Raw genomic sequence first — 14549 nt, 5'->3', positions numbered from 1 at the left:
AACAGTGCACAAGGGTTGGGATTTCTCTACGTCCTCATCAACACTTGGTATTTTCTGGGTTTTGATGCAAGCCATTCTATGGGTGTGAGGTGCTATAACTTCTTGATATAACCAGAGATTTATATATAATCCTTGTTTCTGCTTACAAAGTACATTTTTTTAAAAGATTTTATTTATTTATTTGACAGAGATAGAGACAGCCAGCGAGAGAGGGAACACAAGCAGGGGGAGTGGGAGAGGAAGAAGCAGGCTCATAGCGGAGGAGCCTGATGTGGGGCTCGATCCCACAATGCCGGGATCACGCCCTGAGCCGAAGGCAGACGCTTAACGACTGCACCACCCAGGCGCCCCTACAAAGTACATTTTTAAAGAACAAAACAATAATAAAAATTTTAGAGCCACATCTAATACAAGGATAGACGACATGTAGTTATTGTTGTCCATTAGGTAACGTGAGGTGATGCCTTAATTACAATGAAAACATTCTTACATAAGTCAATTGTTGGAAGAATATTACACATTAGCTTTAAAGTAATACTACATAGTACTTAACCTCAAGATCGATTTGAATATTGTCTCTTATTTTCATCTCTAAATACTATAATATGAAGAAAAAATGGGGAGAGAGGTGATAAGATTACAGAAAGAGGCAATGAAGAGAATTTGACGATAGGATTCTAAAGGAAAAAATCCAAGAAGCTCATGTTATTTATACTCAAAATCTAGGGGCACCTGGATGGTTCAGCTGGTTGAGCATCTGACTCTTGATTTCATCTCAGGTCATGATCTCAGGGTTGTGAGATCAAGATCCAATTTGGGCTCTGTACTTAGCATGGAGTCTGCTTGAGATTCTCTCTCTCCATGTCCCTTTGCCTCTCCCCCTACTCTCTTGCTCTCTCTCTCTCTCTCTCTAAAATAAAAAAAATAAATTTTTATACTTTCAATCGAAAGGTTCATTTTGGAAGGGTAGTACATGGAGGACCCAACCTACTGTTTTCCATTTCTTCAGAGGATAGTAAATTATTGATACAGCTGAAAAGAGATATAATGAATAGGAAGATAGACCTGAGAAATAACCCAGGAAGCAGTTCAGAGAAATAAAAAGATGAAAAATTTAGAGAAGTCAAGAAACGTAGGTGATAGAACAAAAAGGTTTAGCATTCATCTGACAAAAGTTCCAGAAAGAAAGGATGAGTTCCAGAGGGAGAAAATGGGGAACACAACATTTGAGGAGGTAAAGGAAGTGTATTTTCTATGATTACAGAAAAACATGTACCTTTGGATTTATGTATACCCAGTTATTGGCAAGATTTTTTTTTCAATGTAGGCACATTGTGTTAGATTGGTTAAGAAAATGGACCCAAGGGGCACCTGGGTGGCATAGTTGGTTAAGTGTCTGACTCTTGGTGTTGGCTCAGGTTGTGATCTCAGGGTTATGGGATTGAGCCCTGTGTCGGGTTCCATCCTCGGCAGGGAGAATGCTTGGGTTTCTCTCTCCCTCTCCCTCTGTCCCTCCCCCTGTGCTCGCTTTTTCTGTCTCAAATAAATACATAAATCTTAAAAAAACCAAAAGTGGACCCAATCCTTAACCTCTCCCTGTATTCATATCCTTTGCAATATGACTTTGCATTTCTTTCCAGCAAGAGCCCTTGAATTTAAGTTGGCTTTTTGACCTGCTCTGGCCATTTGAATGCATGGAAGTGATGGTGTATCAGATCCGAGGCTTGTGTCAAAAGGCTTTGTGTGATTCCTCTTGTCTCTCAATCTTTCCCCAGAATCCTGCCACTGCAACAAAGACAAAGCTAGATAGCCTCCTAGAAGAATAAGAGACTCTACGGATTAGGGGTCTTCCAGACAAGGCCATCCTAGGACGAGCCAACCTCCAGTTCACCTGCCCTCTGACTACAGATACACTCACAATCCCAGCAAAGATCAGCTGAGCTCAGCCTAGATGAGCAGAATCACCCAGCAGACCTGTAGATTTGAGAGACATAATAAATGATGTTGTTTCCAGACGCTAAATTTTGTGGTGTTTTGTTATGCGACAATTGGTAACTGACACAGAAATTGGAATGTAAACACGATGTTGCCACACTAAATGTGTGCTCTTGGCTTTACGATAAGGCGGCAGGCAGAGATTGGAAAAGTGGTAATGAAACCATAAAAGGCTAAAAAAATATGGTGTCCCATGTTACGCAGTATCCAAACATTTGGCTAAAATTCTTGTCTTTAGCAATTTATGAGATCGAAATATATCTAATATACCTTAGACTCAAGAAAGAACATTTCAAGGCAGAATATTCAAACTGTCAGTTGGTTACTCCTAACTGCATGTGACGGGGTTCAGCAAGAAAGAAATGAGCTAAGGAAAGAAGCGCTCGTTTGCAAGCAGAATTGGAAGGAATATACAAAGACCAGAACTTGCAACCTTGAAGACCGACTCATTCCTTCTGATCAGTTGTGGTTACTGACCGTATATCAGGGTATGTTTGAAAGAGACTCTTGCCAGATCGGTAGTTTACGTTTTCCACTCTATGCGCCCCAAGCCCTGCCCATTATGTGTGCTTTGTACTCTCTGTTCCTCATAGCTGACTCCTCTTTGGCTTCATCTTTTTTTTTTAAGTGATTCCATTACTAATTGTGTAGGAACCTATGCATGTGCTGTACCTTTGGAAATTGAACTTGAGACGCACTTCCGACGGGCACTCTGAGTGTGAGCGTTGCACACTCCAGCTACTTAGTGTTCTGCTGAAAAGTGTTCATACTTGCTCAAGCCATGTGGGCAGGACCACAGAGAATCCTGCAGATAGGCTGTGTTATGGGACTTCTTGGCCGGTGAGTCCATCTTGCCCCTGGAGGACGAAGTGGGACTTGAGGGCAATGAGTACCAGAGGATGCCAAGATGGCGCCATAGCCCGAGCTGCATGGTGCCTGAACTCTCTTGAAACTGTGCTGCTTGCCAAATTCCTTGACTATATCCAAGCTTTTGTCCACCAGGGCATCACTGGATAGATAGTGTAGGGCCAAAGTTCATTTTTCTTTTATTAATAAAGATGATCCATTTTTGCATTCATAATTTAGCAATCATATGCCAAAATAAACAAGCCTTTCTCAGGAAACGTATGTAAGGTAATGACTGAGAGCATGAGTGCTGTCGATTCTGGCCCAGAGTTGCCGCTCTCTACCATGCTGCCTCTGGACTTGGTATATATTGTGATTATTGCACTTTAATATTGTCCCGTGTCTGCACCTCCCCTGGACAACGGGCTCCTTGAGAATGAGATTCATTGTCAGTGTCTTATAGGGGGCCTGGCAGACAGCAGGCACATAATGAAATTTTGTTGAGTTGAATTTAACTTTAGCTTCCTTCTACCACTGTGGTCTTCCCCAGGAATTATGGGCACAATTTTCCGAGAGCTGTGTGCAAGGACTAGGAAGCAGAATGTCCCAGGGCTGGAGCATGGGCTCTGTGGCTCAGCACACATGGTTTTATGTCCACTTGATAACAGTGACATGCAACAGTTATGTGTCTAGAACTGTGAGCAGTCTGCGATGTTTCCTGGCTTGCAAGCCAACAGGTGTGCTTGTTACAGTTTTATTGCTACTAGAAGACACGAGCTTCCTAGTTCAGAGACAAAGAATTTTGTCTCACGGCACAGTAAGAAGCAGGAGAGGAGTGTATTTGTGTCAGTCCCCCTTGACCCCGAGTCCCACAGGGGCAATGCAAGCAAATGGCTATACTCTCAGGAGTATACTTCTCAGGCGACGAAGCTCGACCTTAGGGAACCGGCTGTCTTTCTATTTTTTTATTAAAAAATTGCAACTGCGGTAAAATGTACATAACATAAAATTTGCCCCTGAACCTGTGATTCTACCCTTATTTGGAAAAACGGTCTTTGCAGAGGTAATTAATTTACGGATCTCAAGATGAGATCATCCTGGATTACCCAGGTGGGCCCGAAGTCCAGTGACAGGTCCTTCTGAAGGTAAAGCAGAGGGAGATTCGAGAGAAAACAAGGACGTGGGCGCATAGGACATAAGACGGGAGCAGAGACTGGTATTACACAGGCCCACAGTGACGAATGCCATGGCATGGAAACACCAGAAGCTGGAAGAGTCTAGGAAGGATTCTCCCCTAGAGCCTTCAGAAGGAGTGTGGCTCTGATGACACCTTGATTTGGGATTGCTGCCCTCTAGCACTGTGAGAGAATAAACTTGTGTCGTTCCAAGCTACCAGGTAAGTTTATAGTCATTTGTTATGGCATCCTTAGGAAACAAATACAACATCACACTTAGCTGGTATGAGTTTTCTGGAGGAGAAGGGGAGGAGATGGGCTTTAAGATGACTTTTTGGGTGGGGGAAGGGATATATATATATAGAGAGAGGAAGCAGAGCCCCCCCTGAGTGTGGACACTGACGCCGGGCTCGATGTCAACAACCCTGAGACCATGACATGAGCTGAAATCAAGAGTCGGACACTTAACCGACTGCGCCGGCCAGGCGCCCCGAGATGAATTTTGAATAAAAGGAAGAATGCTTGAGTCTTGGGTAGACAGCAGGAGCCTCTGATGACATGTTGAAAGGGAAAGAAGGAAACCACATGCCTTTTGCATAATCGGCAGGGAAAGGATCTGGGAAGTGATATAATTAGGATAATTTGATAAAGAGTCTTGAAATCAAATGTGAATAAATTGAATCCACTGCGGAAGCATCCACCGATTATGCTGTCAAAGATACAGGTGGGAGAAACGGATTTCACCACGATGTCTTCATTGAACCTCTTGTAAGGAGCAGCGTCTGCAGGCAAAACTGCGTTTCTCTGACTTATTTCAGATGAGAAACAGCCCAGCCTGTCCCAGAGACTCTACAGTAGACGGGGAAAAAGCTCCACTAAACAGACACAAAATTTTAAAATAACAACAGAAATCCCCCAACACCTCAGCCATGAGCCAGTTGCAGGAAGGAATGGAAGATTATTCAGAGGTTCCGTGCCCGAGGGAGAGTGACAATGGATAATCAGATGATCTAGGGGAAATGTGTTAGATGTTTCAATGTACTTACTGAGCTTTCTGGTAAATACAATGAGGCATGATTGCATTTTAAATTAATTCCTCACATGCCAGCCTTTGCATTTTTTGATGTTTACTTTTACTTTGCATGTCAAATTGATTTTTTTTTTTTTCACAACAAACAGCCAACAAAATTCATGAGGGTAATGTTCCAGGTAAGCGGCGCTGTATCTGGTTATCAAGTATTTACGGAGTATTTCCGCTGTCGGTGACGGGGAGGATGAAGCAAATGTGGATTTGCTGTATGCCAGGGATAGAAGCAGGGACTCTCTTACACAGGACAATAATGTGAATTATTTCCCATTAATCTCTACAACAGCTCCGTGCTGTACATATTATTCTCGTTTTCCATTTAAGAATCCGAGCCTCAAAGAGGTTATGTAACTTATCCAAAATAGTGTCTTAGCAAATTCTTCTCGCACTTACAGCCCTGTCGCAGTTGCCTGTTTCCTTGTGAGAGCAGACACTTGCCTACGCAATGTGCCACCCTGTACGTGTCACCGGCATCCACTGGCCCCTGTCGACGCAGATGGCAGCTGCTCGCTCTTGCTGCCTCTCTTGAAGCTAGAGGTGGCGCTCTGACCCCCTTTGTCAGTGAGATGTAAAGATGCCCCCTGGGGGCCCCTGGGGGAATCTTAACGTGTCCTGTATTCATTGAACCGATTCAACTACTGTCCAGCCACCTGGCAGAGAGGAAAGATGTGAAGAGCCTGGTCCTCCATGGGGTCACTGAGCCTCTGAGCTCTAGGACCACTCCCCGCAAGCTTCTTGTTAGGGGAGAAAAATAATCTCTCAGTGTTTAGGTTCCTTGTATTCGGATATTCTGTGACTTGCAGCTGAAAGCATCTCACCCCGTTATAGGCAGGGCAGGCTCATCCCCCGCCACCCCATGCCTGGATGCTTACTTCCTGCTTCGAGGGAGAGGCCAGGGAGCCCAGAACAGCCTGCCTACAGCCGGCAGGATCGTCAAGACACCCTGCATTAAAGCATCCTTCAAAACGGGGGTTTGAAAATCAAATTAGATCCTCTCTTTTGGGAATTTGAACTGGAGATTTAGGAAGATGGTTTTTCATTTAGCAGAGGGTGGAAAATCAAAAAAAAAAAAAGAAAGAAAGAAAGAAAGAAAGAAAGAAAGAAAGAAAGAAAAAAAAGAAAAGAAAAGAAAAAAATCCCCTGGAAGCTAAGAGCAAAGCTGAGTCACGTCAAGGCGGGGCAGTACAGTCCTCTGAACACCGTCCATAAATTCCTGGTGCCTAGTAGAGGGCAGGGTAGCCAGAGGTAAGAGGTCATGGTGCCAGTTGTCCTTGTTGACTCCATGTTCTATAGAATCAGCTTGAGGCCGCAGGCCTGCCTCAGCTGGTTTCTACTGTTTAATCATCCTCTGTTCTCCATTTCCTTTTTAGTTTCTGGGGAGAATTGGTAGAGGGTGGAGGAGGCTACGCGAGCCTATGCCGAGAGTATCGTTTATAAAGGTTAGCTCTGCTCTTCGCTCCCTAAGCGTTGAAGAGCTTAGGGAAGCAGACCTTGGATTCTAGGAAAACCCCTGAGATCCTCTTGATGCTGAGGTCCCTGCCATCCCAGGCCAGGGACTTGGGGAATTCAAAGCAGCCTCGGCCTTCCCCTCCAGCAACAGGACCACACCCTTTCCTTGCCCCACCCTTAAGACCTCATTTAACCTCGGTTACTTCCTTGGAGCCCCCACCTCCATACACAGCTATATGGGACTGTAAGGCTTCCATATATGATTTTGGTGGTGGGGGGGTGAGGGAGGACACACCTCAGTCTTGAGAGCCCTTAAGTGATAGCCATGCCTGATTGAGCTTTCTGTCCCCCAGCAGAACACGGTGCTGACAAAGCACAGGGTCGTAACTGCTAGTTCAGGGGAGTCATGAACGAGACGACAGGGCTGGGATTTCAACTCAGGCCTTCTCAGCACCCAGTCAAATGCTGGGCTTCAGAGCTGGACACCCAGGGGGCTTTAAATTAAAAAAATAAGACTTGGCTGCCCTCTAGGAGCTTAATCTTGTCATGGTGGCAAGCTGTACAACCAAAATAAATGATATGGTTAAGCACCATGCCGTGGCAGGTGGGCTGGTGGGGAGGTACGGAAGGGGCTCCAGAAGCGGAGGAACATGAGTTGTCCTAAGAGGCTGGTCTGCTTTGGCACTTTGGAGAGTAGAGGGCAGGGGAAGGAAGGGTTCTCCAGCCAGGAAATCTTGGCCTCTGAGAAACCGAGATGGAGGTTCGAGAGTCAGTCAGTAGGATGGTCCAGGATGCAGTGAGGAGACCATTTGGGTTTCAATAAAAGTGCCGGAGAGACCAGACAGCAGGACGAAATCTGGAGAGCTCTGGAAGATTCTGAGTGATAGGAGGACATCTCAAAGTCTAAAGTAACCTCTCTGCTTAGAACATTAGTTCTGACATTTTCATCAAGCATTTGAAAGTTACTAGAAAGGGGTGCTGGGCTGGCTCAATCAATAGAGCACCTGACTCTTGATCTCAGGGCTGTGAGTTTGAGCCCCACATTAGGTATAGAGATTACCTAAAAATAAAATCTTAAAAAAAATAAAAGTTACTGGAAAGTGTGATCCTCAGTAAAAGGAATTATTTTATGGCAATGATAATTAACGGTGCATGGTTTAGGAAATGTATTTTTTCCATATGGATTATTGATGTGGTTGTGCAGAAGCTACCGTTTTAAAGTTAGAAGCGCATCCAATATTCATGATGAAATTTTAAGTGAATTCTTTATACAACTAAGTATATCTTTTCATATATTTTTTTCAACTAGTATATCAGATTGAATAACACCTGCAGTCATGCTCCATGCTCTAACTTGTACTTCCTTTTTCTAAAATTATTTATTGTCTGGTACAAGCGAATGCACAGAAATCTTTTGGAGATCAAGCCTGACTCCAGAATTTTCGTATATTTATTTTTCAGAGTCTTTGGAAGAAAACTCTAAATATTCTCTATATTCCAAAACAGAATAACATGCCAGGTTGCATGTTCAACTACATGCAACTCCATAGCAATTGAAAACCACACCAACTCCTGGGAAAATATTCAGATAGTGTGATAAAATGAACTGCTCTCTAAATGTTAAGACATTCAGAGCTTGAAGGCCACAACATGCCCCTATCCTCCACTATCTACGATGTGTGATCATATCTGTCCCCAGACACCCCTCCTTGGGTCGGTCTATGCAGACAGCGATGTTTGAAAGTGATCGCAGAGACATTTAGAGTCTTTAATACAAATTTAAGGAAGCCGGAAACTTTTGGGAAGTGTGGCCATTTGAGAAAGCTCCTTCCTATACGGCTATGTGTGTGTCTGTGACTCTTTTCAGTGGTGTAACATTAAGAGAAGTCAGCTTTTTAATTTCACGTTGCTTTAAGATCATCCCTCCGGATGATATCACCCAACTTTCCATATTTCGCGAATTGGTTGGTACCTTCATTTTTCTCTTTATTCTTTCAACATTTGAAAGCACACGACCACCCCACTTTGTGTGAGTGTATTTGGGGCTTAGGAGAATAACTATTGAGACCCTAAGAGTCAAGCTACCTCCCCCTCCATGTTAAGTTTAACAGTCAATTTTGGATCGAATGTTCTACGTCCCACTATTTTACATCAAGCCCTTTCTGTCTTTCGCTCTTCTGCAAATCAGCATAGAGTTGCCCTGCCAGTCTCTGTCCTTAGCTTCCTCCTTGGGTAACTTAAAAAGAAAAGATGATAGCTGTCAATCTACTTTTTGGAGATTTTTCAGGAATCAGACCTCCCCGGAGGGCAAATATGGAATAAGAGAAAGTAAAGGTCAAGTTGGCTGTGGTGACCCTCAGCCTCTTGTTTGGCTCTCCCGTGGGTTCTTCAGCCGTGGTCTGGAGCCTGGGATGGTTCCAGGCTTTTAGCAGAGGAGGAACAGGCTGGTATTTCCAGGTCCTTCTGCTGCTTTCAGCGCAGATGAGCCTGACAGAAGAGATGGGAGCAGAGCACGGGTGGGTTTCAGGAAAGTGGAATTTCTGGTTCCCTTTCAAATTTCTGGTTACGCCATCCTTCATTCTTGCATGAGTAAGCGTCAGCATCCTGAGCAGGTGAGGGGAGAGGAAAAGTACTGGCTGCCATGGACCCAGTGGAGCAGTCGCACGTCCTCACCGGGCCTGCCTCCGGCTCGACACCTTGCATCTGGACTGCTAAGTCAGGTGCATTTAATTCCTGGCTATGAGCTGCTGGCTTCTTAGTTTATCCTTGTCCGGCGTCTCGCATCTGGCTTTGATCCTGGATTTCAGACTCTAACACTGCTTCCTTGCTTCTGCTCTTCTCGCCTAGCCCTATCCCCCTGGCCGTTCTGCGTTCTCCACCTTGGTTTCTGACAGGATGGGGCTGGGGAACATGGTTGGGTCCTCAGCCTGCTGGGCGACCCGCGATGGGACATGTCCAAGCAAAAGCAGTTTGGCTCTTAGATGCCAGTCTCCTTGAGTCCCCCAGGTGAATCACTCCATGAGTCACTGTGCTTGGTCACGGACTGTATGGGTGAGGTCTCAGATGGGCCCTTGCTGGGGATTTATTTAATTTTAACTAATTAAATAATTAATTTTTTTACATTTTAAAGATTTTAAGTAATCTCTACACACAATGTGGGGCTTGAATTTACAGCCCTGAGATCAAGAGACGCTTGCTCTACTGACTGAGCCCGCCAGGCGCCCCACCTTGGTGGGGATTTAAAGACCCAGCATTATGCGCAGAAGCCTGGGCAGAGGGCAAGTGTCAAGGAGGTGGCAGAATGGCCACAGCTTGCCTGGTGGCATCCACTGTGAAGGCCATCTTTCTGCTTCCAGGTTGGCATCAAGCGTTGTAAACAGTGGCTCTCCTTGCCTGTGCCCCCTGGTCTTACATTTATGTGAAGGGACCCCCTTGAGACTGCCTTGGCCCTTCCCACCCTTGGTATCCTAGATTTCCATCTTTGGGTACCATTAGGGACAGTATACCAGCCCCCCCTCCCCAAATCTCGAGAGTCCCAGAAGCTGTTTATTTCAGCTCAGATTTACAAAATAATGCCCTCCCCCTGCCTGGGGTCCCCACGGTTCATCTCCACCCCCACGTGACATGATAAGTAGGACAAGGTCTAACCTGTCCTGCCCTCTAAGCCCTTCTACGATTCACTGTAGCTGGGAATGTCAGGGCCTGACTTGCCTGCCTCACCCCACCATGCCTAAGGGGTGTTCGAAGATGCAGCTGGAGAAGGTTTCAACCCCTCCCGGAAGTTGGTTACTTTAGAACATGCCTCCCTGCTCCCACACGTGCCCTGAGGGGGCTCTGCTCCCACTGCTGCTGCAGACAGGAAGGGTCTACACCTGGGATTCTCTCAGTCAGCCCCTCCCCTGGGATGTCAGCCTGCTCCCAGAAGAGGTCCTGCCTCCTCACGGGCAGAACCGCTCCTGCCTTGATGTCCACCCCCCTTCCTGACTCAAAGCAGTGTCCTAGTCACTGGTCTTGTTTCTATCAATCTTCACCGTCATTTTATTTCAGAGATCTCCTAGACCTTTATTACTATGTGGTTTTTTTTAGTTTAGTTTTTTTTTTTTCCTCCACAGCTAACAGGGCCCCCTGTGGGTTTCCCTAACTTCAAATACTGTAGAGAAGGGCTTGGGATGTGAATCTTCACTCCCAAACAGTCTTAGCACCTTAAGTAGATGGAACCATTCCCCAGGGAGACAATGTCGCCAAGCCAAAGATGCGAGGTCCTACTAGACCTTTCTCCCAAGTCAGTGGATGCTACTTGCCTTACACTGATACACCTTAAATGATTCTTTTAAGAATTAAAAACATCTAGCTGGGGGCACCTGGGTGGGTCAGTCGGCTAAGCGTCTGCCTTTGGCTTCGGTCATGATCCTGGGGTCCTGGGATCAAGTCCCGGATGGGGCTCCCTGTTCAGCGGGGAGTCCGCTTCTCCCTCTCCCTCTGTCCCTCCCTGCTGCTTGTGCTCTCTCTCTCTCTCTTTATCTCTCTCTCAAATAAATAAATAAATAAATAAATAAATAAATAAATAAAATCTTAAAAAAAACTAAAACAAACAACCCGTCTAGCCAGGTCCCTACCTTTACTCGTTGCATGTAGGACATGTAAGTGGTGGGTTCCGCCTCCAGCAGCATTGGGCGATAATGCCTTTCCTTCTGCCAATTACCAGGCAAGGGCTGTCAGTCTCATCTCTAATGTCCACGAGCTCTATGTTCCTACATCTCATCTTCAATTCCTCTCTCTTTTACAAGCTAGAGAGTCAACTTCATGTCTGCCTATGAGAACAAATCCTTTGTTCGGTGGGTAGAGATGAGGGAAGAAGGTCTACTTCCATCAAAATTTTCTGAATTACCTGTTGGTCTGATAGCTTCCATCACAGCTCAGCTTGTGGTTCGGCAGCTGCGACAACGTGACCCGCCACGCGGCGCTTCCTGCATGCCTCTACGGTGGTGTCTCTCAGACCCGCGATGCATCGGCCGTGACTTCTGGGGGCTCACGCGAATCATGGTCAGACATCCAAGTTCAGTTCCCCCTCATACACCGAGCGACCAAACCAGAGGAAGCGTCCTTCGGCACCAGGCTTTAGAAACAGGAAAACCCTATTTATGCACATGTGAACAAAAGGACAAGATAAAAATGGCAAATGAAAACATGGGCCCGATTCTAATTTCATAACCCTTGGTCCCACGGTAGGATGTCCTCAAAGGCTGCACATTTTTCCTCGGGAGCGATTTGGCGAGAAGAGGATGCAAATACACCAATGACCCTTACGCTAGAACTTGACTGGCCCTGGGCCCCTAGTCAGTGGCATTTTTTTGTTCTTCTGGAAGGTCAAGATTTCATGTGAGTAAGCCGGACATCACTGCAGCAGCCCCTGCATGGGCTCAGCCCTCTTCTCTCAGCCCAGGTCCTTCAGGGCATGCCTTCGGTCCTCCATCTACAGGGATGGCTAATCTTTTTTTGCCTGATGATTTTTACATGGGAGCACAATACCGAGGGATACCAGACCCCCATCCATTTCTCCAGACGTCTTGGGCTGACCAGTCTGCTCCATGGAATGCCTTAAAACTTCTGTCTCCGAGCCCTGAACGTCAGCATGGCTGTAACACATACAACAGGGAAAGCCCAACCCACAGGAAAGCTGCTCCCCCTCTCACGGTTCTGCTGAGGGGAGATGGTCACAAACAGAGCTCCCAAATGAAGTTTTGATGTGATGACCATGGGCGTGAGCGAGCTGTGCGGACGGAACCCTGCTGCAATTCTTTTGTTTCCACAGGACTTTGTTTAGTGCTCGTGGCATAGCTGGTACTTGAGAAATGACGCTAAATACTGAAGGATATTGTGTGAACTGAAACACGGTACACAATTATTAGAGAGTCTCTCCTCCACAACGTCAGACTTCAAGCAAGAGGAATCACTAGAAAAACTGAAAGATAAAGATGGACTCTAACTCTGACTCAACAGGAAAGTTATGGCTTAATGAAATTCACCCACCTTCTCCAATATATATATTTTTTAAAGATTTTATTTATTTGACAGAGAGAGAGACAGCCAGCGAGAGAGGGAACACAAGCAGGGGGAGTGGGAGAGGAAGAAGCAGGCTCACAGCGGAGGAGCCTGATGTGGGGCTCGATCCCATAACGCCGGGATCACGCCCTGAGCGTGAAGGCAGACGCTTAACCGCTGTGCCACCCAGGCGCCCCCACCCACCTTCTCCAATAAAGAAGGAACCGGGGAGTAGTTAATGCAAATTCACTTTAAAAATAGCAACGGGTAATGTATGCATAGATATTTTTCAGCCATCACTCCCCCAAATATCTGTGCTGCTGACTGCTTCGGCTAGGAGGTGCCAGCGAATCCACATGTAGGACAGAGAGCACGGGAAGAAATGCACCATTTGTATCAAGTTCCTGATGTGTTGTCTTTGCAGGTCCTCAAATAATTCTCTCTTTAGAGTAGGATAGCCATTTGTAAATGGCTGGCTGGCCACCACTGCCTTTTACAGCAGGTCACCTGTACATGGACCCCGAAACCTCCCTCAGTCCAGTCTTCAATTAAATCTGCAAATGAAGACACTGGACCTGGTGACCTCTGAGGGACTTTTGCTCCTTGTCTGTGATGACATCAAACCATTGGATGAGCTCTGGAAGCTGTGACCCTCTCTCTCTGCATGTTTTTCTCCTATTCCTCTGAGTTACAGTGTTGACGTCAGTTGAGAGGTTAATTTTTTTTTTAAAGATTTTATTTATTTATTCGACAGGGATAGAGACAGCCAGCGAGGGAACACAAGCAGGGGGAGTGGGAGAGGAAGAAGCAGGCTCATAGCGAAAGAGCCTGATGTGGGGCTCGATCCCATAACGCCGGGATCACGCCCTGAGCCGAAGGCAGACGCTTAACCGCTGTGCCACCCAGGCGCCCCAGAGGTTAATTTTTTAAATCCCTTAAATGGCTCCGTTTTAGCCACTCCTGCTCCCCCTAATCCTTACCTTGAGAGCCAGTGTAGACATCTTGCTGCTACCCCAGAAGATGTGGAGTCCATGAAGGTTACTTTTCTTCTGGGTGTGAGTCCCCTTCTGCATGTAGGGATACACTCTCCTCTGTTTTGACACTGCCACTCCTTCCACCCATTTCTCTCCTTCTGTTACTTATTTATTTATTTATTTATTTATTTATTTATTTATTTATTTATTTTTAAACCATAATAGCACAACTACTAGCTAAGAACAGATCCTTGTGGTCACTGCCTAGGACAACAATTCTCAAACATTATTATTATTATTATTATTATTATTATATTATTTTAAGCGAAATCATCTTCGGGTACCTGGGTGGCTCAGTTGGTTAAGCATCTGCCTTCGGCTCAGGTCGTGATCCCAAGGTCCTGGGATGGAGCCCTGCATTGGGCTCCCTGCTCAGCAGGACGCCTGCTTCTCCCTCTGCCTCGCCTCACTCATTCTTGCACTCTCCCTCTCTCTCACCCTCCTCTCTCTCTCCCTCCCTCTCTCTCTCCCTCTCTCTCTCTCTCGCAAAAATAAATAAATAAAATCTTAAAAAAAATAAAAGTGAAATCATCTTAGAAAAGGTAATTACATAGCTTCTCGGCCTTTTGGCTAAGATCAAGTGTAGAAAGAGTAATTACACTAGACCCATAATATATAAATCAGCAAAGACTGGAAGAGCCTGTCTGGGCTTCCTACCTCTCTGACCCCCGGTACATTTTAGAATAATCTAAGAAACCAATTGCTTAGGGAGAAACGGGAACCCTCCTACAGGGTTGGTGGGAATGCAAGCTGGTACAGCCATAGTATGGAAAACAGTATGGAGGTCCCTCAAAAAGTTGAAAATAGAGCTACCCTATGACCCAGCAATTGCACTACTGGGTATTTACCCCAAAGATATAAATGTAGTGATCCAAAGAGGCACCTATACCCAATGTTTATAGCAGCAATGTCTACAATAGC

The sequence above is a fragment of the Ursus americanus genome, chromosome 31 (assembly GCF_024610735.1).
Source record: "Ursus americanus isolate L20-20 chromosome 31, mUrsAme1.1.p, whole genome shotgun sequence".
NCBI lineage: Eukaryota > Metazoa > Chordata > Mammalia > Carnivora > Ursidae > Ursus > Ursus americanus.
This window is presented reverse-complemented; position numbering follows the sequence as displayed.